Below are 26,238 nucleotides of genomic sequence, written 5' to 3'. Positions count from 1 at the left end.
TGTTACATTGGGGCAAGTCTCAGTTAACTCTGACTGCAGGGGAGTAATTCCCAATATATCCTGAGAATTGAATCTGGCCTGCGAATTATTTACTTTAATTTTTTAAACCTTTCTTGTTTAAGTACGAGATCATACCCATATATCACGTTCCAAATGTTTGTAGTCTTCTGTTTTGACGGTGCTCAGGGTCAAACTGAATAAAAAATAAAGTTGTGCTCCCTCCAGCATTACATAATTACCATGATAGATGTCCTCAAATGCTGCTTCCCCCATTGAGCGTGAAATACTGTAGTTAGGGTGGTTGTGTTGTACATGACATGAAATACCTTCTCTTTGCTGTGCCTTTAAGGTCTTAAAGTTTCCTATTTCCTGTTCTTTTGATGAGTCATTAACTTCTAATGCTCGTCTCTGGAATTATTGCTGTACTTAAAGTGATTTCCCTAAAAACAGGAGATGGAGAACTTCATAGACCATGTGTCTTACAGCCTTCTCTCTTTAAATTCTCTGTAGTCATATTGCTGTCAATGAAACCCAGGAGTAGTGATAGCAGGGAGATGAAAATACAAGGAAAATGTTAAAGAGAACTAATCTAAAAATAAAGGAAGAAAAATCAAACCTCTTGTATCCTACAGAAAGCTCTGCGTGCATTTTACAAGTTGAGATTTTTATTAAAGGTTTTAATTGTACCTTATGCACAATCACTATGCAGCGTTAACATGAAGTGCTTTAGTGAGAATACTTTTGAGATCTGCACAGTTTCACAGAATCATAGAATCACAGAATCACCAAGGCTGTTCCTTGGTGTAAAGCTCTGTGTGAAACAGGACTGGAAAGCTCTTCTGTAAACCAGGTTGGTTTTTTTTCTTTGTCATTTTTTTTTAGAGGGGGGGGGTTGATCAAATTTTGAGTTCAGCCTACAGTCAAACCATAAAATCTCAACACTGTGTGCTGTGAGGGCTGAATTACAGCATTGCCATCAAACACTTGGAAACCTCTGTGAAAGGCTTGCTTTGAAACATTGCTGTTAGCCTCTACTTTTGGGTAGAGAGGCTGAGGCAAGAGGAACAAGCATGATGCTCAGAGCAAGTCTGCTCTTGGCTGGGATCAAGAAATACGCAGACATCAGGGACGTAAACCACAAGCTGGCAAAGGAGGATTTTCTTCTTGTTTTTAAGTTTGCGTTTTTGAGAACTCCATAGAAATGGAGCGTTTAGTTTGTAGGATTTAGTGCTGGAGCTGGACTGTGTTGTCTCTTGCTAGACTTGTAATTAGTTAATGTAACTTTCTGACAGCACAGAAGTGCCCTCGGTCCACACAAGGTTTTTATTTGTTTGTTTTTTAACCTCGAGTGAGACTGTTCAGTTCCCTTTTCTAGTGTAGCCTAAAAGCTGGTGTTATTTAACAGCCCAAAGTAGAAAAAAATAGCCTTGGGGTATTCCAGCATATTCTAGTCATCACCCAGTTCTGTTATCTATAACCTTGGGTTGATACAAGATCCTTAGCTGGAAGTCTTTAAGTAAATATGGAGCATTGCTGCAGAGGGTCTCACAGCACTGTGCTCGTGTGCTGGGTGCTCAGCTGTGTCCTGGGCCTGCAATCCAATGGGTAAGGTTGGAGCTTCCTCAGTTCTTGGGTCTCCATGAGGCAGGCAGGCAGGCAGTGTCAGCCTTGTCCTGTCTGTCCTCACTTGCCCTTGCTGGGGCCAAATCTCAGGATTTTGCATTGTTCTGCTGAGCAGAAGAGACCCCAAGCATCTTTCTGCCAGCAGAACCTGCATTCCCTGCAAGCCTGACAGAAGCAGCAGTCTTGCTGAGCCAGGCAGTTACCACACAGGCCTTCCTCAGTGCCATTGACTTCACCCTCTTCTCCCCATGCTCAGTAGATGGATTCCAGCTGCATTTCCCACTCCCACGCAACAACAAAGCGGGCGAGAAAATGAGTCACGTAGTGTGTGTTGTGCTGCCTGTGGAATGGAAAAAGATGGAGAGGAAGCTTCGCAAGGGTCCAACCATCAAAACAGCGTCCTGGAAAACAGTCTCTTCTTTCTGCATTTGTGATCTTTCCCTTTGGAAAGCCGAGTGTGCCCTGGGAGCTGCTGATCTGCTCTCCTAAGTCCTGCCTCGTTCCAAATGAGCAGCTTTCATGGCCCTCCTTTGTTTTCATTTTCTTTTTTTTGTTTGAATTCCAAGAACAGGAACATGTTCATAGTTACTGTCAGCAACTGTGTCTGGCACAACCTTCATTAAAGTATCCATATGCTATTTCCTCATTAGACAGGTTTTTCAGCATCTCATTAAATGTGCACATAAATGTGCCTTATTCCTTCCCTACCTTAAAAAGTTACCGTGATACTACAGCTGTAAGCTGCCTTACTACACAAACAAGGGCACTACCTTATCCACAGTTGCTTTAAAAGTACATTTTCAAAGAGTTTTCACCATATTATCCACTGTTGATTTTGTTCAAAAAACGTTTAGATGTTGCACTAAGGAACGTGTTTTAGTGGGGAAACATTGGTGATAGGTGAAGGGTTGGACTGAGTGATCTTAGACAACTTTTCCAACCTTTGTGATTCGGTGATTCTGTGCTGGTTCAGGTGTTCACGTAGCTCAGGGTGAGTCCTGCAGCTGCCATCTCTGCCACCATTGCTGGAGCTTTAAAATTTCTGGCAAGGATTTCTTCTGCCCACCTGATGTAAATCTTTTATTTCTATTTTAACCCTTATCCTTAATGCCTGTGGCTGAAGCACAGCCTGGGGAGAAGCATCTGTGTTGGACATCAGAGATGCTTGTCCCGTCTGGCTCAGCCTCATCCTGGAGATAGCACTTAATGAGACCTCACTTACGTATCATCTGATCTCAGTTGAAAGACAAGAACACCATGTGAGATTGCAGTTTTGTATGCCCCAGAAAATATCTGGTATGATGAAAATAGATCTCATTATCTGGAGGTTTTAAAAGTATGTTTTAATGAATGTGATTTTAAAAATTCTGTCTCTGAGTAAGAAAGTGATAATCCCAAACATGAGGAGCTAGGAGCCAAGCCTGAGCACTAATTCAGGGATTTGGATGACAAAGATGTTGGGCAGCTCATGGAGCAGGAGGGATAAGGCAGTGTGGTGCAGGCACTGAAACCAAGAAAAACAATAGACAACATGCAGGCCTGTTAATAACTTCATTAGCATTCATGTAAAGCATTAAATAAACAAACGCATTTACAATCCTGTAAGCCTGATATTACTAACCCTTACCATTTATCTAGTGTGTTTCTGCAGGGGCAGATCATAGCAGAGCCTAATTAACTGCTTTCTGGCTCTGGCAGCCTCTCCTCCCATTCTTTTAGATGTTGGGAAGTGGAGTCACATGGAGTTTGGTCAGGCAGCGAAGGGCAATCAGCGCTGCAGCAGGAATCAACGCTGAGGAAGCAGCAGCTAGAAGGAAGGCCTGCTCCTTCCCTTTTTCCACTTAGGTACATCTTCTTGATGCTGCCTGAATGCTCACTGATTGAATCTTGTGAGTTTTAAATGCCTGTTAGCAACAAATCTTGAACAAAAAGCAAATTTGACTGAAATGCTGCCTTAGGGTTACTCATCTTTTCTAGCAGCCTTTCACTGGCTTGTACTCAGTGGTCTCTGGTTACTTGTGATCACTGACTATACAGCCTGTTTTCATTCTTTCCCTCTAACTCATGAACTTGAAACTGAATGAGGGATTCTTTCCCACCTTGAAAGATTTTTATGCATTTGTGGGGGTTTGTCAGCCACTCTGGGCTTGGTTTGGCTTGTCATTGACTCTCTCTGGACTGCACATGCTAGGTGACAAACTGCTGCTCTCCTGAGTGAACTCATTGGGGTGAACCACTCCGAACCAGGTTGAAGTCAGTTGGGTTTCCAGCTGTGGTAATGATTGTGGGCCTGATTTAGTTGGACACCTGTAACTATTCATCCCCATGTGTGTGTGACAGTGTCCTTGCAGTGATACACAAGCTGTAGCCTTAAGCAGAAAGCAGTATTTATTTGTTTTACACAAAAGAAAGCATTCTAACAAAGAATTAAAACTAAAAAAAAAGCCTTGAAAAGTTTCTTAGAACTTCGTTAGTTCCATCACCCCACCTGTAGTGTTCTTTTTGTGCTCTGTTACTCAAAGTGAGTGATGCTCACATACGTTTATCTGTGTAGCACCAGGGCAGTATTTGTCCATCTGCTCACCTTTAATTCAAAATTCAGCACTGGGAAGAGTGAAACTTGCTATTATGTTTGGTGCAGGGGAAGACTGTAAAACAGGTAGCTTTCTTTCCACGGTTCCTCAAGAAACTATTTACTGATGTTTCATTTCCTGTATATTTCTCCACTTAACCGTGCCTGTATTATTAACCTGCCTGAATACAGTGGTTGCATCAGATAACCTGAGGGGCACATCTGCCTTTCATTAAAATGTAACACCCATCACTGTCATTGCCAAGCATGTCATCTTACCAGCTGGGTTGCCATAAATTGCTGTGAAATGCATACAGCCTTAACCAGCAGTGAGGAGCACATAACTTAACCGTGGAGTTGCTAACCATCTTAATAAATCTGAATTCACTCTTTGCTGGAGACACTTCAGGGAAAGTGGCAGCAGTTCTTCCAGCCCCATTATCCCACGTGGCCACAGTGATGCAGAAGGTGAGTAGAGCAGGTCTGGGTGGGGGATGGCTCTGCCCTGCACTGTGCTGGGAACCTGTGTCTCGTGTAAACCAAACAAAAAAGTACTGCCTAGCAGCTGGGTTTGCAGCCAGAGCGCCCAGCATCCTTGTTCAGGGCTGTCATTAAAAGATTTCATGAAACAGCCTTAAAAATGAAAAGTTTCCTTTCTGAGAGAGAGAGAGATAATTGAACTCATTGATTTGTTTCACGGTTTGTTTGCCCTTTCATTCCCTTCCTGAGGTGCTGTTTGTTGAGGAATGTCTCCAATTGCCAGAAAGACAGTGGGGTGTCTAATATTTCCCCGGCAGCTCTCCTTTCAGCCAGAGCAGAGTACTGTGGCAAGCCTCTGATATGAATTTTTAATGCAGAACTTTATAACATAGCCCTTGCAGCACGGCTGCACTACTCTCTTGAGCTTTCAGATTTAATGCTCTGATGAACAGAGCACAGACTTGGGGCATTCGACAGCAGTCAGAATTAACCCCTACATTTCCAACTGTTGTAGCAGTTAATTTCCCTGTAGATTAATACAGCCTTGGGTGGAAAGATTCCAGATACTTCTGCATTGGAAAAGTAACAGAACAACTTGGAATTTGACTCCAGAAATTATCTGTGATACACGTTTTTAGCCTTTTCTCTCTTCCCCTAACAAAAAGAATTTCTAAGGCTATTTACTTTCCCTCGGCTCAACAGTAATGCAGTCGTTCTGCGTTGGGTGTGTGGGCGCTGTTCTGCCTGGTGTCTGATCTCTGATAAAGACCTGTGCTGCTATGCTGGATGCCCAAAAAGGGGAAGAAACTGAAATAGCTTTATATTGCATAGCTGTAGATTAATTTACTGTGGGAATGTTTTTCCAGATCATTTTGTTACAGTCCTGGTAAACCTGAATGATTCTCCTGTTCATGCCACTGCACCTTCTGCTCCATCAGCTTTTCTAAATCATTCCTTTACTTATTAAACAATACCCGGCCTGCTGTATTATCTGGAGGAATATTCCTCTCCAAATCCTTTAAAGTCTGTTTGCACAGTCTTCGGGGTGTTTGTAGACAGCTCTGTTGGCAGCAGATCATGTCACAGCCGGGCCTGGCCTTTCAGGGACCTTGGCAGGATTTTGTTGAGAGAAGAACGCTGCATTTGTAGGTTTAACTTTAATAATGGAAAAGAAGTTGGATGTATTTAAACTGTGATGGAACTGGTGTAAGCCAGAGAGAATTGGATGGGACGCAGAACATGCAGAGGTGTTAATGGCATTTGGGAGAAAGGCTTAGGAAGGAGTTTGTGCTCTGGTGATGTTAAGCCATTTGCCTTAAGCCCTTGCGAATGAAACATGTGAGTTGCTCTCAACTGATATCACAGAAGTACATTTACACTTTTTAATCATAAATCAGCATCTCGGCTCTGGTGAGACATGTACACATTTATTTCAGATGAGGTCTTTTAAGCAGCTTGTCTTATTGATTACAGGCCCAAGATTGTCTGTACTTCCCCCACTGTTATTACTGACTCATGAGATTGAGGTTTTCAAAGCTCGTTGCTAAATGCAGAGAAATGCCGCCGTTTCATTCAGTAGATCTAGGCATCTGTAACTTCACTTCTGTAAAAAAGCCTTGTGTTTGGATACAAATTCCAAGGCTTGGGAAAGGACTCTGTTGATTACTGTGTGGTAATTAGCTCCTACCTCGTATTTTTGTTGTGTCAAGTGAACTACCTAAAACAAGTCTGATGACTCAGTTTTGCCATATGTAAAAAGGGCACATGGGGTAAGGCAAGGCTTTATTAATGTGGATGGCCTTTCAGTCCTTGGATGGCAAAGTGGAAGCGCTGTTCTGATGCTTGCATTGTAGCCTGTAAAAATGAATGTATATGAATAGAAGAAAGTAAATGCACTTGCTGACCATTGATTTGAACAGTGCCATCCGTCCATTAGGCCATTCTGTAGGAATGGAAATATTGTTTTCTGAAGACCGCACCAAATGAAAAAGATTTTAGCTCACTTCAGTGGGTGACTTTAAGCATAATAGCGGTTTTTATTATTTTACCTGTGATTTTACGTGTGATGCTTTAATGTGGGAGTCTGTTGCTTTTACTGAGTTGAAGTGGAAACGTTTATTTAATGAGTTGTAGCAAATTCTAATATGCATAGTGGTAAGATTGAGGAGCATGACTCAGAGGAAGTAAAAAGATGAACAAATTCAGTGCCTTTAACTGTTCTAAAAGTTCCTTGCTTTCATCCTTCCTATATGGGAGAAGGGAATGAAGGGTCCAGAGGACAAGAGGCAAAAAGTGTCCTATCCCAAATCCTGCGCTGCTGCTGCCGCCCAATGCTCACTGTTGACCTCAATTCAAGCAATAGGCAGAGGGGCTTCAGGAGCCTCTCAGCTTTCAGTGCTGCTCACTTTCTGTGGCTTTGATGTGGCTTTGGGAGGCCCGGATGTTCTTTTCCTGGTACTGACCCAAGATAAATCTTTGATTATTTTTTTTTTAATTGCATATGATCTGAGAAAATTGGCTGCTGTTAGTTACTCTTTTTAATTAAAGATTTTGAAGTTGAGATATGCAGGATCTGAATCAGGGGACACAGAATCTATGTCTGGATTTCTTACACTGGGGAAGTGAGGATGATGGCTTCAACCAGGGGCTCAAAGCCAGAATTAATACAAGTTCTACTTTTAAAAATGCACGTAAATCACTAGAATGGCTTATATTTTTAGGACAGAGATTGAAATAACTAAATTGCAGCTGAGTGCGTAGTGTTAGCATCTCTGAAGATCACAGTAAGAAAGTATTCCTCAGGAATACACAGCAGCACTTTTAATAACTTCACAGACTCGGGTTGTTTCAGATTTGTGGAGCCAGTAGGGAAAAGTGCATTAGCATTGCAACTTGCCATCTGAGTGTGACAACAAACAGCTCCTGCCATGTGAATGCTAACAACTGACAAGGCATTGGCTGCAGCCATTTGCCAGTTTAATGGCTTAAGCAGCTTAGTTTTAATTAAACAGTGGCTTCTGTGTATGGTATCAGAGAAAATAATGTTCTGCTTACAGCACAGTTGTTCACTGTTGTCCCCAACTTGCTGAAGATACCAAGTTTCTCTGTATTAGCCTTCAGCTTGTGCACCGTCTGCCATTTCATTGCAAACTGTACAACAAAGGGTGGGGACGAGCCCTGATGCATTGTTAATTGCTAACAGCATCACCTTGGTGGCAGCAGTTCTTGTGCAGGCAGAGCTCCGAGCAGGGGCTGCAGCTCTGGGTGCATTCCATCCCAGAAATGTGCAAACTGGGGATCCTTCATCCCTGTAGGGCAGCAGCCAGAGCTGTGTGGGAGATGGGAGCGCAGAGCTGGGGGCTTGTGATAAGGAGATAAAATCCTTTGCCTCCTGTCAGGAGGTGCAGCTAACATGAATTGAATGTAGAAGGAGGGCTGCTTGCTGTTGTTGTTGTTATAGCTGGAATTAATTTGAGGTGTATCACCAGGAAAAAATAAAGTCACATCCTTTGAGCATCACTCCCTGGTACCTGGAAACAAGAAAGCAGCTCAGTGGGCTGGAGGTGAAAACCCTGTCACTGTGCTAGGTGCAGACTGAGGCAGGTTGGTGGCGAGCAGCAGAGAAAGGTCGCATTGCCAGACACAGTTCTTTTTCTTAATCACGCTGCTGTTCAACTGATAGCTTTTCAAAAAGACTTTTTCATTCTACAAAGAATACGTGGCGTGGGATCGCTGTATTCTTTGGCTGATGTTCCTTAACTTCTCAAGGAGGATGGTGTAACGTGAACTTCTGCACAGCAGATGAAGATTTAGCACTCAGGCTACTTCAGATTAGACCTGTAACATCATGCGTAGACAACTGATTATAAGCAGCCTGGATTTCAGCGTTGTTCTTTTCGATTTCTGTTATCAGGCGGTGTCAGCTGCAGCCCTCGTTCCCCTGTTACCTGATCCTTCTGTGTGCTAAAAGCTGTGAGCTCCAAATAAGTCAAATTACTTCACAGGAATGTTTCCATCTTCTGTTTTTTTTTTTTCCTGTTCATTTCCTTTCCCTCTGGTCCTTAGGTACTGTGAAAGACTTGGAATCCACGTGACAGCACGTGCAAAATGTGTGGTTCTGGTGGTACACTCATGTCAGTAAGGAGGTGAGCAGGGTATTTTTGTGATTAAGAGGATCCATAACGCACAGGCTTTAGTTCAGGTTGTGCTTATTGGGACAAGTGTTTCACATCTTGAACTAGAACCTCTTGAGACTGACACAGCCCAGCATTGTCTGATTTATTTAATCACACTTACATGAAATCAGATATATTCATCGACAGAGAACATTGTGAGCAAATTGAATGAAAGCATTACTCAACAGAATTTCTTTCTTTGATAATAGGAAATATGCAGTGAGTTTCAGCTAGCAGAGCTGCTGCCTGTAGCTCAGTAGCAGACCATCCACAAAGGAAATGAGGGCCAGACAGCTCCTGCTATCTGTGGCTTCTGCTAATTCCCTGCTTGACAAATCCATGTCCGGGAGCTCCAGCCAGTGCGCCTGAGGGACATTGCTCATAAGCCAGCAGCACTGGGAAGTTCCTAACCAGAGGCAGGAAGGAGTGACCTGCATTGCTGTTTGTTGAGGGAGATAAGTGATGGTCTCCTTTTGGGCATGTTTGGAGAATGGAAGGCGTCAGTGCTCTTGTGCAGGTGGGGGGATGCTGAGCTGTCCTGCAGATTTCTGCACTCCTTGGCACTGCAGTCATGCTCCGTAGGGTAACTCCAGCCAGCAACTAGTGGCTACACAACATTAAATGCACACCAGCTTCTTCTAGTTGAATAAAATCAGCATTAAATTAGTAAATAACAAGACATACCTTGGGGCAATGTATTGATTTCATTCTTGTGTTTCAGTAATTTTTTGAGGGAAATGCTGATTGTTTCTTAAAGTAGAATTGGGGGGCTGTGGATTTAGGTAGTGTTTGTGACTGCGCTGTCACAAAATGTGCACACGAGATGGCATGCAGTAACTAATCTGCAGAACTCGGTCAGTTCTTCCAGTTTGTGGTCAATTAGATTTATCTGTAATCTTTCTGTATGACTGCCTGTTTGGAAATACGTTGATCAGTGACTTTTTGTGTGAATTAAAAAAATATCTCACCCTTCTCAGAAGTATAAAGATGGTTTTCCTCTGGTCATGTAGGTCTGTGGAGTCCCCAGATTGCACATTATTGGTCTTTCCATCACTTTGGCAAACGACAGAGATCTTGTTGCCAGTCAAAAGGAAGACAATACAACAAACTTTCTCAATGTTGTGTGCTTCAGAGTTTCTGTTATAAAACAGTTTATCCTTTTTTTCCAGAGCTATCTACATTTAAGGGCTTTGTTTTGCACACTGTTACGAATACATTTGCTGCATGCATTAGTCATTTACAGTACTTAGATCCTGTAACTATTAAATTGTTAACATTTGGAGCCAGCTATAATTATCTTTTATTATTATTATTTTTAATGGGCATAGCGCTTTCTTTCCTCTCTAGCTTTCCTAAACATTTGAGGGATCTCTGAGGTATCTGTTACATTGCAGTCATGCTGTTTGATTTCTGTTTATCGTGCTTGTTTTGTTATCTTTCTAAAATACTGCAACCACTAAGAACTTCTAGTCTGCATGAAGTGTTTTGTTCTCTTCAATGTCTTAAATGAATATCCGAGAGCAAAATGTACCTTAAAGGTATGGCCACGGAGAATCTCATATTCCCTGACCGGTTTGCATTCAGTGCCTGGAGAGCTGCCATAGCTGGGCACTCACGCTGAGCGAAACAGCTCTGTAAACTCAATGCACATCTCACTGACGTAAATACTTGTTGCTTTTGATACCAAAACCTGTCTGAGAAGTGCACAGTACCAGTAGCTCACTGGCCATTCTGCTGATTTTTAAAAATTTTTTAATGCTGTAGTTGGTTCCAGTTAGGAATGTAGGTTTTTCTTTGATTGCTGATTAAAAGCCTGAATGGGCTGTGAGCAAATCACTGAAGAGTTGTTTTTTTCCTAATTCCTTTTTAGAATCATAGAATCACCAAGGTTGGAAGAGACCTAAAAGCTCATCCAGTCCAACCATTCACCTCTTACCAACAGCTCCCACTAAACCATGTCCCTCAACACAACACCCAGCCTTTCCTTGAACACCCCCAGGGTCGGTGACTCCACCACCTCCCTGGGCATCCATTCCAGTGCCTGACCACCCTTTCCAAAAAGTAATGCTTCCTAATGTCCAGCTTGAATCTGCCCGGCCGTAGCTTGATTTTTCTTTATCTGAAACCATAAAAGCCAGAAGTGCTTGACTTCAGAATTAACTGCACTCCTTTTTCCAGTGTGCATTGGTCGATGGGAGAGGTGGAGGGACAGACAGATGGACGATGGCACTGATGACTCCTTTGTTCACATCTGGGGGACTGCCCACAGACCAGCATTTCTTTGAGCTTTTAATTACAGCCCCGTGGGTTTGGGGAGTGCTGCAAGGCCCTCAGCTGCGGTGCTACTGAGCGAGCTCTGTGCTGATGGTCTACATCAGTGATTTTCAGTGTGTTCTGCAAATTCCTGGAATTCCTCTGCTTATTGCTAAGAGGTCACAAAAATAACTGTGAAAAGCAACCAGTCATTAAGTGCAAATGTGCTATGCTAACATTTCATCCTTCGACGGAGAACTCAAGGTAATCAGAAGATTGAGAAGGCTGGAAGCAGTATTATAGATCCTCTGGTGTGTAAGTTTTAGCTGGGATTCTTACAGAACTCTCATGATCCACTGGCCCCGCTGGATAATTCCATACAACAGCAGTGACTTTCTTCTCCTTTCCCAATTCATCAGCCTATCACAGTTGTTGGTGTGGTTTCAAATACACGATTCCTTCACGTTGAGTGTGTTGGACCAGCTTAACGCAGCAGAAGACCGTTGCAGCATGGGGCTGGTAACCAGTACTGGGTGTACTTTCACCCTGTCTGAAAGGCAGTGGCCACTAAATATAGCACAGTGAGCTGTTTTGGATTATGTAACACCTCTATCCGCCTGTACTCTGATTAAATAATCTATTTTCTTGGCAAAGGAGTAGGACTTAATTTTCTGTTATTGATCAAAACCATATTTGAGCTGTGATACCCATGACTTATTTGTCTTGCTGCCTGCTGGATTGATTTTTGTCACTGCGTTGGCAGCAGTGATGTGATGTTAGCACAGAGCCAAGCCAGGTGCATGCAGTGCTCACCAGGTCACTGTGCAACAGGCTCTGTGTGTGCATAGTATGCAAGCCTTGTCCTTTCTCTTGCATCTTTATTACCATTTCTTTGGTAATCTATTGTCTGATATCTGTACTAACTAAACTTTAGTAAATAACCTCTCTTTCCCCCACATTTTTTGTAGTTAGTTCCTGTTTGCTCATCTCTGCTGCCTGAAGTTGCCAGTGAGTCTGGCCCTATCTTCTCCGTTTGTTTAACAAACACTTCAGGAGCACAGTAAGGTTCCCTGAATTACTGATTTACTGCTTAATGCCATAAAAGGAGCTAAGCCTAGAGAAAACAGAGGAAGACTAGATACACTTTGTTTAGAAAGTTAAACTCTTACACATACAGTGCAGGAGCTTGCACAAAATGTCCAAAATTAAAAAGAAGGGGAAGCTGTGTAGCTGTGCACATGCAACAGGGAAGCACCCAATTGATCCCTGCAGACTGAGACAGACAGACTGCATCTTTGCAGCCGCTGTGTCCCCAGAGCATGCCATCAGACATGCACCCTGATGTGCAGGTGCCTCCCAGTTCACATCCAGCCCATGGGGCCAGCTAGGCAGCTTACAGCCCAGCCAGCTCACCAGGTGAGGATCTCAGTGCTGTCGGCTTAGTTGTGAACCATGCACAGGTCTTGTGACTCCGAGACGCACTGGCTAACAGTTAGTTATTAAAAAATAAGCAAATCCAAAAGTGAGATGTGCATTATTTTACCTCTTTTCTCTGCTGCAGCTGTTCACGCAGTTAGGAAGGATGGTTTTTGTCCACTGGAGAGGTCTGTGACATCAGTGTTTGTCTGGATATAGCAAAGTGGCTGAGGAACTACCATTAGCAACAGAAGACTGTTTCCAGTTCAAACGTCACTTCTGTGGAAATACTAAACCTGTTACATAAAAGGTTGAAACAGAATAATCAAACAGTTCAGTACCTGCAATAATTGTCAGGCCCGGAGCTGTTTCACTTCTGCAGTTTTTTTAAAGGCTAACAACTGTTGAAAGGGAAATAGAGAACGGGAAAAGTGCTTCTGCAGATAAAATTGTAAGAGGTTGAATTAGAAAATACTGCATTCCTGTCCTCCAAGGGCCCGCAGTAAATATCTGGTGTCGTTTTTTACCAACAATTATTTTAAGTAACTTCTTTGTCTGGTATATACCTAGTTTTGATTCTGTTTAGACAGGCACTCTGTCAGTCATATCAGTGAGCATCTCTTACCATACGATGCAACTGAAGGCTTAAGTTAGAAGAGGACAGAGCAGCTTTTATGTATTCAGCAAAGATGTAAAAATAATACATGCCAGCTGCTCTGCTGGTCCCAGCGACTGGCGTGAAGCTGTGTTGCTTCATTCCCACCCAGCAGCTAATTGGGGCCAGCCTACCCATCAGCAGCTCCTGGGGAAGTGGAGGCTCAGGCTTCTCAGGTTGCCCCACTGGGGTGAGAGCAGGGCTGGAGCAGGGCAGGGGAGCGAGGCAGGCAAGGCTTTCATCTGGGGACTGGGAGGTTGTTCTGTGTCTCAGGTGATCGGTCTCCCTTAAGTACTAATGAGCTGTGCTTGCTGTGCTGATTCAGGCAGTACCTGCTTTTTCTCCTTGCTCCTGTTTATTTTCTCTGTTCAGTCTGCTTCCTTTCCCTCCGTTTTTTCTTTCTGCCTGTTTTTCTGTGTTTTTTTTGCTTGTTTGTTTGTTTTGTAGCTTTGTCACTCAGGTCAGCAAGATTCATCCTACTGATAGTAATAAACTGAAACTGCAAAACGGTGGCATAACTGCAGTTTGACAGAAGTAGTGCTTCCTTTCAGAACAAAGCTAGAACAAATTGGGAAGAGAAAACTCTATTTGTAATTGGATACGTTACTGTAAAGATAGCAATCATCCTGGTTGTTAATCTTCAGCAAAGCTCATGGGAAAGGTAAAGCCTGCTCGAAATGTACGGTATAACACATCCCCCATCGTGGCTCATGCTATTTTCAGCCCATTTATTGGGTAGAAGGACATCAGTTATCTTTATCAGAGACCATGTAATGCAGTTTTCTCCAATAGCCAGAAGGAAATACTTGTTTCAGTAGCTCGCAGAGAATAGGCACATCACCTACATTCACTTCTACAGCCAAGAGCACTAAAGCATTCAAATACGTCTCCCACTTGAATGCTGTGTTGCTGCAGAGTCAACATTTAGCCTTTCTGGTGCACAAAGAGCATATCCTTAAAATAACTGAAGGAAAAAGGAAAAAGAAAAAGGTGTATTTCCATGCAAATTCTAAAAAGTGTTATTAAAGTATTGTTATTGCACTTAATGTGAAAGCAGTGTCTGGGTGCTACGGGAGCAGTTGACCAGGTAGGGAAGCAGGATATTAACATATTTGGGTGCCTGTTAGTAAATGCTTGAAGGAACACAGAAGGAGCACGTTAAGCCTCACTGGATGTGTTTTATCTTGCTTCATGCCCGCAGATCCTTTGAAAGGCCACGGGGTGCTGTTGTAGTCTTCACAGTGCCAGTTACCAAAGTCAGGTGTGATAGAATAGAGAGAACTGATTGAGGCAGGTGTGGCTTTCTCTTCTTTGGTCCATTATATTTACCCCAATACTTGTTCAGGCCACTGGAAAATTACTGTTCTCCATAAGGCAGGAGCTGATGTTCTGTCATTGCTGCAGTGGTAAACAGTAATTTTCCATTGATATATGCCTGTGGAGTGACACATGTACATAAAACTGCCTTGCTGTACTGTTTTATTTTCAAACGGATTTAAATCTGTTTCATTGAATTTAGGCCGAGTTAAAGAAAAGCTTTTTATAGATTCTTACAGTGATGGATAAAGATACAAAATAACCAAGTGGAGAAATTAATAGTTATCTGTATTTCCCAAATTACGGAGCTCCCCAGCTCTTTTTGCGGTTAAGGGCAGGAGATGCTGAGTGCCTCTGAAAGAAGCTCCTGAAGATGAATTTGGTACGTTGCTATAGTAAAAACTGTGAACGTAGTCCAACTTTTGAGGCTATTTTTGTTTGGAAGCAAACAAACATACAGAAATATGTGATATTAGCATTCATGGAGAATGAGAGAAGATTGTCCATTTTGTGATTTTAACTATTCGAAACCCAGTCATTTTTCAGATGTACGTGATGATTCTGGCCAAAATAAAATAAAAAGCAAAAAAAAAAAAGCATCAGCAACACAAAGTGCATGACCTTGCCCAGGCAGATACACACATTTCCCATACTGTAACTCCAGTGACATTATTCAGTAAAAATATTTGTGTGTATATTTAGCGGATCTTTAATCGAAGCACAGACTAACCTTCCTGCTGATCCTTCAGGGTTTAAAATACATCATTCCCTTAAAAAGGAATGATACCTAGGATGCCTCCAATTAAGGTATCTGATTTTGGGTACGTGGTCTGCTGTAACTCCATCAGTAAAAATAAGTAAATGTTGCAGGTGCTTCGTTTCCAAAATCACGTCATGTCCGTTATTGTTACTGTTAGGCATTTGAAGAAACAATTATGAAACAGCTTATGCAAGTTGCAGAGCAGCACAGGTAATCAGTTACTGCTCTTTAAGGACGTTTTCATTTTGTATTCATTACACTTTTTTTTTTTTTTCCAAGCAGAAGCAAAACTGGCAATTTCTGCCATGGTACAGTGGGAGCAGAGCAGAACAGCCAGCCCTAGCACTGCAGGAGCACAGCTTTCAGCCCCGCTTCCCAAGGAAACAGAGCTTCCATGGCTTTGTGATCTGCATTACTGCCAACCTGCTGGGTGCTCAGCGTGCAGTTGGTCAGCTAACCTCCTAAATTAACTTGTGATTGACTTCAGTGGAAATGAACAGCATTAAAGATCCCCAGGACAGGGAGCTCTGGTGTCTCTGGTAGGAATTGGGAGCGGGTAGGAAAGACAGATCAGCTATGTGAGTGGAGGGCTGCACCTGGAGAGCAGCAGCTGCTCTGTGCACTTGTTGATTGAGCAGCCATGTCCATGTTGCTGGAAAGCATCCATAATCCGTACTGCATTTGTGAGCAGGGAGGGGAGGCGATGATATTTAGGAGACAAGGGAGTGACCTAGAAATATTGTAGGAGGATGTAGCACTGGGGGGCAGCGACACAGCACAGATGGGACAGCTGATACTATTACAATAGATACTGTCCAAACAACGCTATAGGAACAATCGATAGGAAACGGTGCTTTATTTGTATTTAGGCTTATGGGAGAATGTGCTATTTTAGCCACTGACTCAGCCCTGTGCAGGGCATCACCAGGAACAGCGTGCAGGATTTCAGGGTGTCAGGTGAAACTCTTGCCCTACTGAATCTCATTTTGCAATGGTGCTGATTTGTTGCTTTCTATTGAGGATTTTGCTCGTTGTAGGAATCCTGTAGATCAAATCATGAAAATGCATGAGAATGCATGCAGCTTCACTTCAGAAGCCATTCCTTGTTCTCTTCCATCAGGCCAATGCAAATCACCTTTTTGGATCAAGCCAGTATTGACCAAGTCTTGTAAAATATTGCACTAATGATAGCTGGTCTGTTTAATTCTTTAACAAATTAACTGACATTGAAAGCTCTGTGAATAGATTGCAGAAATGGCCAAATCCTGGCAATAGGAATAGACAGCTGGTGAACAGGAGCGGACCTGGAGCTTTAGAAGTCCCACTGATTTGCTGGACATGTTCTGGAAGTTGGTGACGTTCGTGGCAGGTGGGAAGGTGTTCAGGTTTGTGAGCCTGGGAGCAGATCGGATCAAGTTGCCATTAAGAAAGCAGCCACTTCCCAAAATGGCTTGCAAAGGATGGTTTCAGTTAGGGTTTCTCCAGGTGTGGAGTAAGTGGGCAAGAAAGGGGTCCTTTGCGTTGTCCAGCATGAGATGCGCTTTCCTCCTGCTTCCATTGGGACCAAGAAGAAGCGAGGGGATGGAAAAGATGGAGAACAGTGAGGAACTGGCTTTGATCATGAGGAGAGCAGATTTGTCATGTAGGACCTCTACAGCTCATGTTTGAGTCTTTGGGAAATAATGATTTTCTTATCAAATCAAACTGCAGAGCGTGCCCAAAAGAACCGGAATGAGTACAATGCAAGGACCAGAAGGTTTAATAACGATGTCATCTTCATGTGATTAATAAGACTGCTGATTTCCCACATCTTATCAGCCGACTGTAACTCTGCTTTGTATATTTGTTATCTCCATTTTCTGTTGTAGTGTGGGTAGATAAATAAAATACCACGGAGGCAACAGGAAACAAAACAAAAGTAATCAAACATGTTTATCACTAGAGCATTAAAATGGCTGCTCTGGCAGACACCAGATGAATTATGCAATACATAACTTAATTCTCTGGGCCACAGATGTTTCATTTTTCCTGCAAGAAGATGATTGAACCTTGAATGACAGTTTCAGGCAGTCTTTGATTGCTCTGTGGGTCACATGCTTGATATGACCTGCATTTGAGTTGCTTTCTACATGCTGTTGCTTTATAAAACATGTAAAATTGACATCATGTTGGCTGCTCAAGGCCAAGTCAGGAGTAATTCCATGCTTTTGATATGCTTTGTGTGTGAGTGAAACGGGGGGAAGGATGCCTGTGTTTAAATTCTGATGTGTTATTGAATCAACTGGAGTCAGGAGGGGGAATTGCAGCAGGCTCTTTCAATTTGTGATAGGAGGCACTAGGAAATACAGAGTTTGTCATATCTGTGTCATCTTGTATTGTTAGAAAATCTTTAGAGCTGTAGTATTGCACCAGGCAGTGACTCCTGCTGCCCAGGGCACAGCGCAGTGCAGATTGGCAGTGGTGGAGAGGGCAGGTAGGAATGTTGGTTAGTCTAAATCAGCACCTCTGAGCACAAATGTGCCTCACGTTCTGAACCTGGAGATTGTGTTCCTCACCTTGAGGACTCCATCCTGTAAATTTGATGGATTTGTACTGATTCTGGTGCAGCACGTCAATCTCAGTGTATGTGCCTCTAGGTGCTAAAGCAGGCGGTATTCAGGTGTAAATACATCCAGAATTAAGCATCCAAAAGGTCTCATTTTCTCCACAGCTTCTGAAGGCAGGTCCAAATGTTTGCTCCAGAGCTGCACTGCTGAGCTGCCTCTCCTTGCCTGCTGGCATTAGAACCTGCAAGAGGACGAGCCCTCACTTCTCACCTGAGGTCTGAGGCTTCTCATCCACTCCCACAGAAGCTGGAAACTGATTTTTAGATGAGACTGAGCAAGGCCATTTGTTTCTGCAGGTTACAGGTGCAGACATAATCTCATGCTACTCTTTGAGCTCCTCTATGAGCCAAAGGATCCTTACCAGCAATGTGGTGGGAGGGAACCCACAATAATCCGAATCGGGACACTCCTGACTCCTGCTTTTAACGTTGCTCATAAGGCTCTGTGGGGTGGAGCAGAAATACTTAATGAAGTAGGGCATGAGCCTAGGAGGAAAAAAGAATGGATGGCATTTCTTTTCTGGTGTCCCTTTCTGTAACAGGCAGTGCGATGGCTGGGCACACAGCACAAAGAGGAGCTGTTGCTGTCGAGAGAAAACCAAAATGATCCTTGAATGAGGATGTTTAAAGGGAGGCGTGAGCCCTAGGGGAGTTCAGCATTCATGTTGGCTGTGGTACAACATTTATAAATACATAAGAAAATATGATTGTCACTGAATTAAAAAGTGCACCATCTATTTATAGGCTGGGCTAGTCCTTAACGCAGTGCACCCTCGCTCTTCTTCATTCCAGCTGCTGACGTTCAGCATTCTTTGGTGTGCAGTGTGTGCTGAGGTCACGTGCTGTAAAACTATGGGACTCTGAGATTCCAGGAGCTGACATTTTCCTGTTATATATAACTTTTTTTTTTCTCTTTGTATTTTATTAGTTAGTGTCATTCATACCAGTTTCTCTCTGTAAAAAATGATTAATCAAACACTGCTGATCTTTAGAAACTCTGCTCCCTGTTGTATCACTGCAGCGATGCTGATTTCTGTGTACTTTTGGCTGCCCCAAAAGCGATACCTCTTCTTTTATTATAACAAAGTGCTTACAGGTTTTCTTAGAAAACAATGTATCTACAGACTCAAAGAGCTTTTATTCTACAGGGGCTTATTTTATTTCCTTCTAGCAATCAAGAGTGTTTTGCATTGTCCAAATACTGTACGGTATCTTGAGCTTTAGAAACTTCTGTATAAACTTTTCTTTTATCTCTGTCAATATTTGATGATTGCTTGACATCTTTCAAGCACCTGAGACATGATTTGTTTGGAGGTTATACCTGCAGCCGATGGGAAGGCAACTCACAGCACTAGCGTGGTATGTTTAATGAGAAGTGTTTGCATGAGGTTTCGTTTATTTCTCAGCTTCAATCTGTATGCAGTGCACTGCGTTGCTGCAGGGCTTCCAGTGAGGGGAGAAACGTGACTTAATTTCCAAAAAACCAAAAACCTGGAAAGTTAGGTTTGAGTCTCTCTCCCTTTTCCTGGGGGAAGAATTTGATTCAGTGTGGGATGACAGCCTAGAGGAGTCTGGACAGCATCCACTGGACAGTTAACTGTTCCCCTGATGAATCCTGATGACATTCTGTGTAATCGCCAGAGCACCTGAAACCACCATTTCTTTGATCTCTCAATTTAAAGCCTTCAGTGTTTCACTGCTAAGCAGAGAGAGGATTTTTTCTTCAATTGAGTTCCTAGGAAAGGAAACACCCAATTCATTACTAAAGTTGGTGGATTTATGAATCCCTGAACAGAGAAATTCTTTTACGAGAGGCCCGGATTTATATGACTTTGGAAAAAGGATTATCTGATCTGAAGATCCTTAGAGGGTTGCTGTGAAAGAAAATATTAACCTATAGCTCTTGCAATTTGAAAAGTAGATTTGAGAACTCAGTACTAAAACGTGTGTGAGTTCTTGCCTTTGGACATGCTGCACAGTTAGCTGAAATAAAACGTTTCTTCATTTGTGCAGCCTTTGTGTCTTCCACTTCTGGAGGTGCTGTTAGCAATAAGTGTGGATTTATCTAATGTGGGTGTTTATTGCATTAGAATCATCATGAATTCAAAAAATGCCTGCATTGCATGTGCAGCAGTATTCATAAAGTGTGAGGTATATAGGATTGGCAGTGGGTTTGCATTGCCTCCTGCCAGAGACATGGTAAGGTGTTAGGTGTGTTGTGTCCCTTGTGAGCTGGTCCTGGAAATGGAGGAATCTGGCCCAGCATGCTCCATTAGTGGGCACCAAGGAGCAGGAGTTAGATGGGGGAACCTGCCAGCAGAGTTCAGGAAGAATCTTGAGTTTGGGTAGGAAACCAAAAGCAAGCTCAAAGCACATCAAAACGAAGTGTTCCAATGAAGGAATTGTGCCCTGAGTGAATGCCGTCATCGTTGGACTGCAGGCAATTCTGACGTTGTTCAGTGATTCTAAATTACCTCTTCGACCCCGGAATTTTTCCTCGTAGAAATTGCATGGAAACTTGAAAAAATACAGCGCACTGCAGTTTTCTTCTGACCCTCCCTAAAACTTCCCAGTTGCTCTTGCACTAGCACAGTGCTGGCTGCAGTGCTTCTCGTTTGGAGAGGGTAAGGTGATTCTGTCAAATGCTACATAATTCTGCTGGATTGTGCTCCATGGTGATCACAGGTACATAGCAGGTGTAGGATTTTTCTTTCTTTTTTATTAAACATTAATGCATAGTAGTTGGGAATGTGTGCTTTCAGTTTGAAATGGATTGCATAAACATTACAGTAATTAGAAGGCTTTAAGAAGCCCTCTGGCTCCCTGTACCGTTTGCTCTGACCGGGAAACTTCCACCTTTCTTAAGAGAACAAATCTGTGGGAAAAGATGTTGTTTGTTTTGTGCCAAACCAAAACATGAATCTGCCCCGCTGGTGAAGTTTCTTGGCCACGCCATTGACTGCAATTTCAAAAGTGTCATTTGTGTTTTTCAGTTCTTCCATCTATAAAGAATCCAACAGCAGTTTCCTTCAAGGTTCAGTAGGTTCGAATGTTTGGGGGCTGCAGCCACAAGGTTTGGCAAAGCACTCACTTGTCATGTTAATAAAAAAGGAATTGTTTCTGCCTCTTTAAGCTACTATCTAAATGAAGGAGTCGGATCAACTGGATTTTAATCATAAAGTCTGCATTCTTCTTGCTTGCAAGTGAATAGCTTCATGGTGTTTAGGGTTTTCATCTGATTTATTTAGAGGAAGAAACTGAGCTGCATCCATTTTACCAGCACTTGAATTTGCTTGCTTGTTATGCTGTTCAAACCTAATCAGTTCGCTTGAGCTTTGAAAGAAAATTGAACCTTTCTGCATTTTTTACTTCCCATAAGAATTGAGTGTTGTTGTTTTTTAAACTCCTGAAGTTGTGTTTGTTCTGGGTGGGTTGGGTGATTTTGTTTTTTGTTGGTTTTTTTTTTTTTTTAGATGATGTGTTTTGAGGGCTTTTTCATAAAGGGTAAAAGTTTACTCCTTGTGAAATCCATAGCTTCTAATGCATTTTACTTTTCACTTGAAACGCAGCTGCGAGAGAGGAAATAGCAGGTATCACAGTTTGTGGTCGTGCCATTTCAGTAGTTGGGATTCTTTTTATTTCTTCTGTTTGTTCTGTAGCTCCGCATGCTTGAACTGAAAATGTGATTTGCTAAATTCTTTAGGCTAGAAGTGCCACAGCATAGAACAAACTATAACAGCCTGAGCACACACAGTCATTTCTGCTGTAACAAAGAGATTATAAAGAATTCGATCAAATTAATGGTTATACTATCTTGGAACTCAGGACAGAAAACAGCTTTTACCACTCTTTCTTGTTATCTGTTTCAATGTTAAGAAAGTATCAACCTTGACAAACCCTGGTTAAAGCTGGCATTTATCCTGACCACCGTGTTGCAGAAATCTGCTCTAACAGACCATAAACACCAGTTTATTTCACTAATGGCTTCTCTTGCTGCTAATCACCCTCGTTCTCTGTATTCACACAAAAAAGGAACTCTGTTTTCTGTTGTTCTCCTTGCCTGTAGCTCTTGGGATGGTGGGCTGTGTGTAGGCCTTTACAAGGGGCCAAGTCACCTTTGCTTCAGGAGTTAATAAGGTTAAAAGTAAAACCGTACAATTTGTGACTCTTCAGAGTGAGTTCAGTTCTCTTGGAATGGCTTTGGTCAGAAAAGCAGGATCAGGTTTGTTAAACCCAGCCACTGTTCTCTGCAAGGTTCCCATCAGATTTGCAGTGAAAACTTGCAGGACAGGATGCCATCAGCACTGGTTCATGGGCTTTTAGCTGTCAAAAAATTCCACTGAAATCAGAAGGTCTGAAAGTGAGCAAATCTAGTGGATGGTGAATGCATCAAAACTGACCTGTGTGGGCCCAATTCAGTGAGCCAGAGTGGGATTTCCTTGTGCCTCGCAGGTTTGAGTTCAACACCGTGCTTTGTAAACAATAAATCAATGAAAGTTGTTTCTGTGAGTGCATAAAAGGGGTGAGAACTGTAATTTATTTTATGATAAATACTATTGCTGAGCAAACAGCAAATGTAGCTGTTAGAGACTTTTCTCAAATAAGTGATTTTACACTGCTGAGTGCCAGCTACCAATGTGGGAGTTGAGCTTTTAAAATGAAAAGACTGAATTCCTTTTGAAGGCTCTTCTGAATGCTGTTGACACTTGTGCATGTAAAGAATACAGAGTAATTTAATTCATTACTTTGCTTGAAGATAACATTTACGGTTGCGGCATTAACCTTGGTAGGTGTGCAGGCTGCTAGGATGGAGATTCTCAGCTGGGAATTTGTGAGGATGGAATATAATCCTTGTGGAGGTGTGTGGGGAAGGCTGGGTAGGGTGGATGTGGGGGGAAAAGGGCTTCAGGACCAGCCCTGTGTGTGACTGCAAGGACAAAGGGACGCTTTTGCCCTCGGCTACAGTTTGACACTCCACCAGATTCGGTCAGAATTATCTGTGCATGAGGAAGGGCAGAACTGTCGTTTTTATGGCATGCTGTATCCTTGGTTGCATTTTTTTTTTTGTAATTGACTGCGTATACCAGTGCTGTAATAGAGCTCTTAAATCGTGACCCCAGCCAAAACAGCATGCAAAGACTGGCACTGCTACTCGTGTCTGCTGTAAAGACCCCACTGTAAGGGCACACCTTAGGGCAGCGCTGCGCCTCTGCTTCTCCAGGATCTGGGGCTCGGTTTTCCTCGTTCCCTTTGCAGCTGTACGCATTAGAATTTCTTCATGTTGCTAGAATGTGCATCAATCCAGAATGTTCTTGGCTTTCACAACCCTTGGCTTCCTGCACTCGCTGCTGTGACCTCTACAGGTGCCTGAAGGTCCTGTGGTGGGCCCAGATGCCCGCACACACTTCTTTTCTGCATCAGAGCCTTTTTCTTTCCTCTGCAGCCAGCCCTCTCTCTCGGCTGGACTGAAGAATGGCCCTTCCTCTGCAAAAGCAAGGCACTTTTCTTCTCTTGGCCTGGGCTTTTTGTGCTCTGCTCTTAGGCTCTAGAGCCTTTCAGACCTTTGGCTGATACTTGATACCGGCGCTCCCTTATCTGGAGGAAAAGGAGGGATTTTATGGCTCTTTGAGCCCGGAAAGAAGTGAGCAGAATCAGCATCCTCTGGAGCTGCAGCCCTGTGTTGCAGAGGGATGCTCAGGCGCTGCTCCGGGAGGCGTGTGACACAATCCAGACATCTTTTACTGGCTCCGTATAACCTGAGGCATTCACACATAAATTCAACCTGAATACATAAGCTTATATAGAGAGGATCCTTAAACTATCCCAACTAAAAATATTTGTAAAATGCTGGGAAACTTTTTGCAATGCATTTGGATGCTCTCTTCCCTGTTACGAATGCGTGCTGGGGTCACTTGCACGTCTGTGCAGACATCTGAGATGTGATTTCCATATGTGGGTTAACAGGATGGAGGAGTTCTTTTGGGCCTGGAGCCTGAACAAAAAATACTGCTTCACAGCTAGGCTAAAGAGATGAAAGATGTTACTGTAGGTTTACCTGAACATGTCTGGGTCTCCTGGTTAGACCCTGAATGCTCTGAGTCCTTATTTGCCCAGAAAGCTGTTGTTCGACTCATTAAATAATATCTATTAATTCAGAACATCTTGTGCATGGTTTCTTTCCAGTGTAAGGACACACTGGCTTCTTCTGCATGAGAAAATACATATTCATCTATTTTCCATTATGGTCCAGAAGGTTTTTCAAAGGGCTGTTCGTGTTGCCCCCACCTTAAAACTGTGATGAAAAAATAATTTTCTATTTGTTTATTTTTTTTTATTACCTATCATAATCTTCTACTGCATTTCCCAAATGTTGTTGAAGACTCAGTCAGTATTCAGTGTCAGTTGAGCAAGTACACCTGTGTACCTCAGTAAGCATCTTTTGCAGAAAATACTTGCATAGAAAAATGGATTTTCATTGAGATAATCCAAAAAAAAAAAAAAAAGAAAAGAAAACCAACCAAATCCCAACTTTCTTTGCATCAGCAGAAGAAGGGAATTCCAGTATTTCACAGCTTTTACTGATAATGATCTGCTACAGATTATGAACAAAAAACAGACATCGTGGTGTTGGCAGATTGCAAAAGGACATGCTGGTTAAAGCTACTGCTTGTAGGAGAAGAGGGCAGTGTTTATGCAGCCATATGGCCCAGAGATGAGACAGGCAAAGTGTCTAGGAGAAGTACTATGTCTTCATATGTTGATGCAGAGCATTCTTTTAGCAGTGCCCTTTTGCTGGTACTTTCACAGTTGATTGTATGATGGAAGTATTTGCCCATGATTTAGTATGGTGATAGAATTTATTGCCTAATTATTATATCCATTTGTGTGAACCACATGGTTATGGCTCTATGTCCAGGTGGAGGCCGGTAACAAGTGGTGTCCCCCAAGGGTCTGTCTTGGGACCGGTGCTCTTTAACATCTTTATTAATGACATCGATGAGGGAATTGAGTGCACCCTCAGCAAGTTTGCTGACGACACCAAGCTGAGTGGTGCGGTTGATACGGTGGAAGGAAGGGATGCCATGCAGAGGGACCTCGACAGGCTGGAGGGCTGGGCTCGGGTGAACCTGATGAGGTTCAACACGGCAAAGTGCAAGGTTTTGCATTTGGGCCGGAAGAACCCCAGGCACCCGTACAGGCTGGGAGGAGTGGGCCTTGAGAGCAGCTCGGCAGAGAAGGACCTGGGGGTCCTGATGGACGAGAGACTGAACATGAGCCAGCAGTGCGCTCTGGCAGCTCGAAAGGCAAATGGGATCCTGGGCTCCATCAGGAGAGGGGTGGTCAGCAGGGACAGGGAGGTGATCGTCCCTCTCTACTCGGCTCTTGTGAGGCCCCATCTGGAGTACTGTGTCCAGGTGTGGAGCCCTCAGTACAAGAAAGACATTGAGATTTTGGAAAGGGTCCAGAGGAGGGCGACTAAGATGATCAGGGGGCTGGAGCAGCTCCCCTATGAGGACAGGCTGAGGGAGTTGGGCTTGTTCAGCCTGGAGAAGAGAAGGCTGCGGGGTGACCTCATTGCAGCCTATCAATACCTGAAGGGAACCTACACCCACGAGGGGAGTAAACTCTTCAAAAGGGCTGACAACAGCAGGACTAGGGGAAATGGATCCAAGTTGAAGGAGGGAAGATTTAGGTTGGATGTTAGGGGGAAGTTCTATACAAGGAGAGTGGTTAGGCCCTGGAACGGGCTGCCCAGGGAGGTTGTGGATGCCCCGTCCTTGGATGTGTTCAAGGCCAGGTTGGACGGGGTCCTGGGCAACCTGATCTGAATGTGTGTGTTTGGTGGCCCTGCTAGGCAGGGGGGTTGGAACTACATGATCCTTGAGGTCCCTTCCAACCCGGGTGATTCTGTAATTCTGTGATTCTGTGAGCCAGTCTTAGAAATGCTGGAGTTTTTAAGGGGTTTTTAAGGAATGGTAGCTGGCACTTAACACACATGTACCTGATGGGTCCATTTTTCCTTAACGGTGTGGCTTTCAACCCTTTGAGTTTCCTATCCAAATTTGTAAAGTGCATTAAGAGCCAAAGTCTGAATTTAGTTCCTTAAATTTCTCCCAAAAAACTCTTTCTCCATACTTGAAATTTCTGACTCTATTTGACTTTTTCTGGCAGAAGAGCCAAGCAGAAGAGTAGCACACTGTGCATGTAGGGTCTCCACATATGCAGGCAGTTGACTGAAGACTCTTTGGCTTCTTCATAATAATCATTTTTGAAGCACTCTTACATCTACGAGAGGTGACACAGCTATTCTGCAGGAGGTTTGGGAATAAGATGTAATAAATATGCTCAGATATCAGGATGACGCTTCGTTGGAAAACTGGA

The 26,238-nt window shown here is 43.2% G+C and overlaps 1 protein-coding gene across 1 annotated transcript in view; it reads left to right on the top strand.

The window, feature by feature from the left end:
* CUX1 (cut like homeobox 1) overlaps nt 1–26,238 on the top strand; it is a 177,916-nt gene that overhangs the window by 81,535 nt on the left and 70,143 nt on the right. The gene's annotated exons all lie outside the window — the stretch shown is intronic.

This window comes from Centrocercus urophasianus, unplaced genomic scaffold, assembly GCF_019232065.1.
Source record: "Centrocercus urophasianus isolate 14NV4802_14NV808 unplaced genomic scaffold, USGS_Curo_1.0 seq_33, whole genome shotgun sequence".
Lineage (NCBI taxonomy): Eukaryota > Metazoa > Chordata > Aves > Galliformes > Phasianidae > Centrocercus > Centrocercus urophasianus.
The sequence above is the reverse complement of the archived record's forward strand: the minus strand, read 5'-3'. Positions and strand labels throughout refer to the sequence as shown.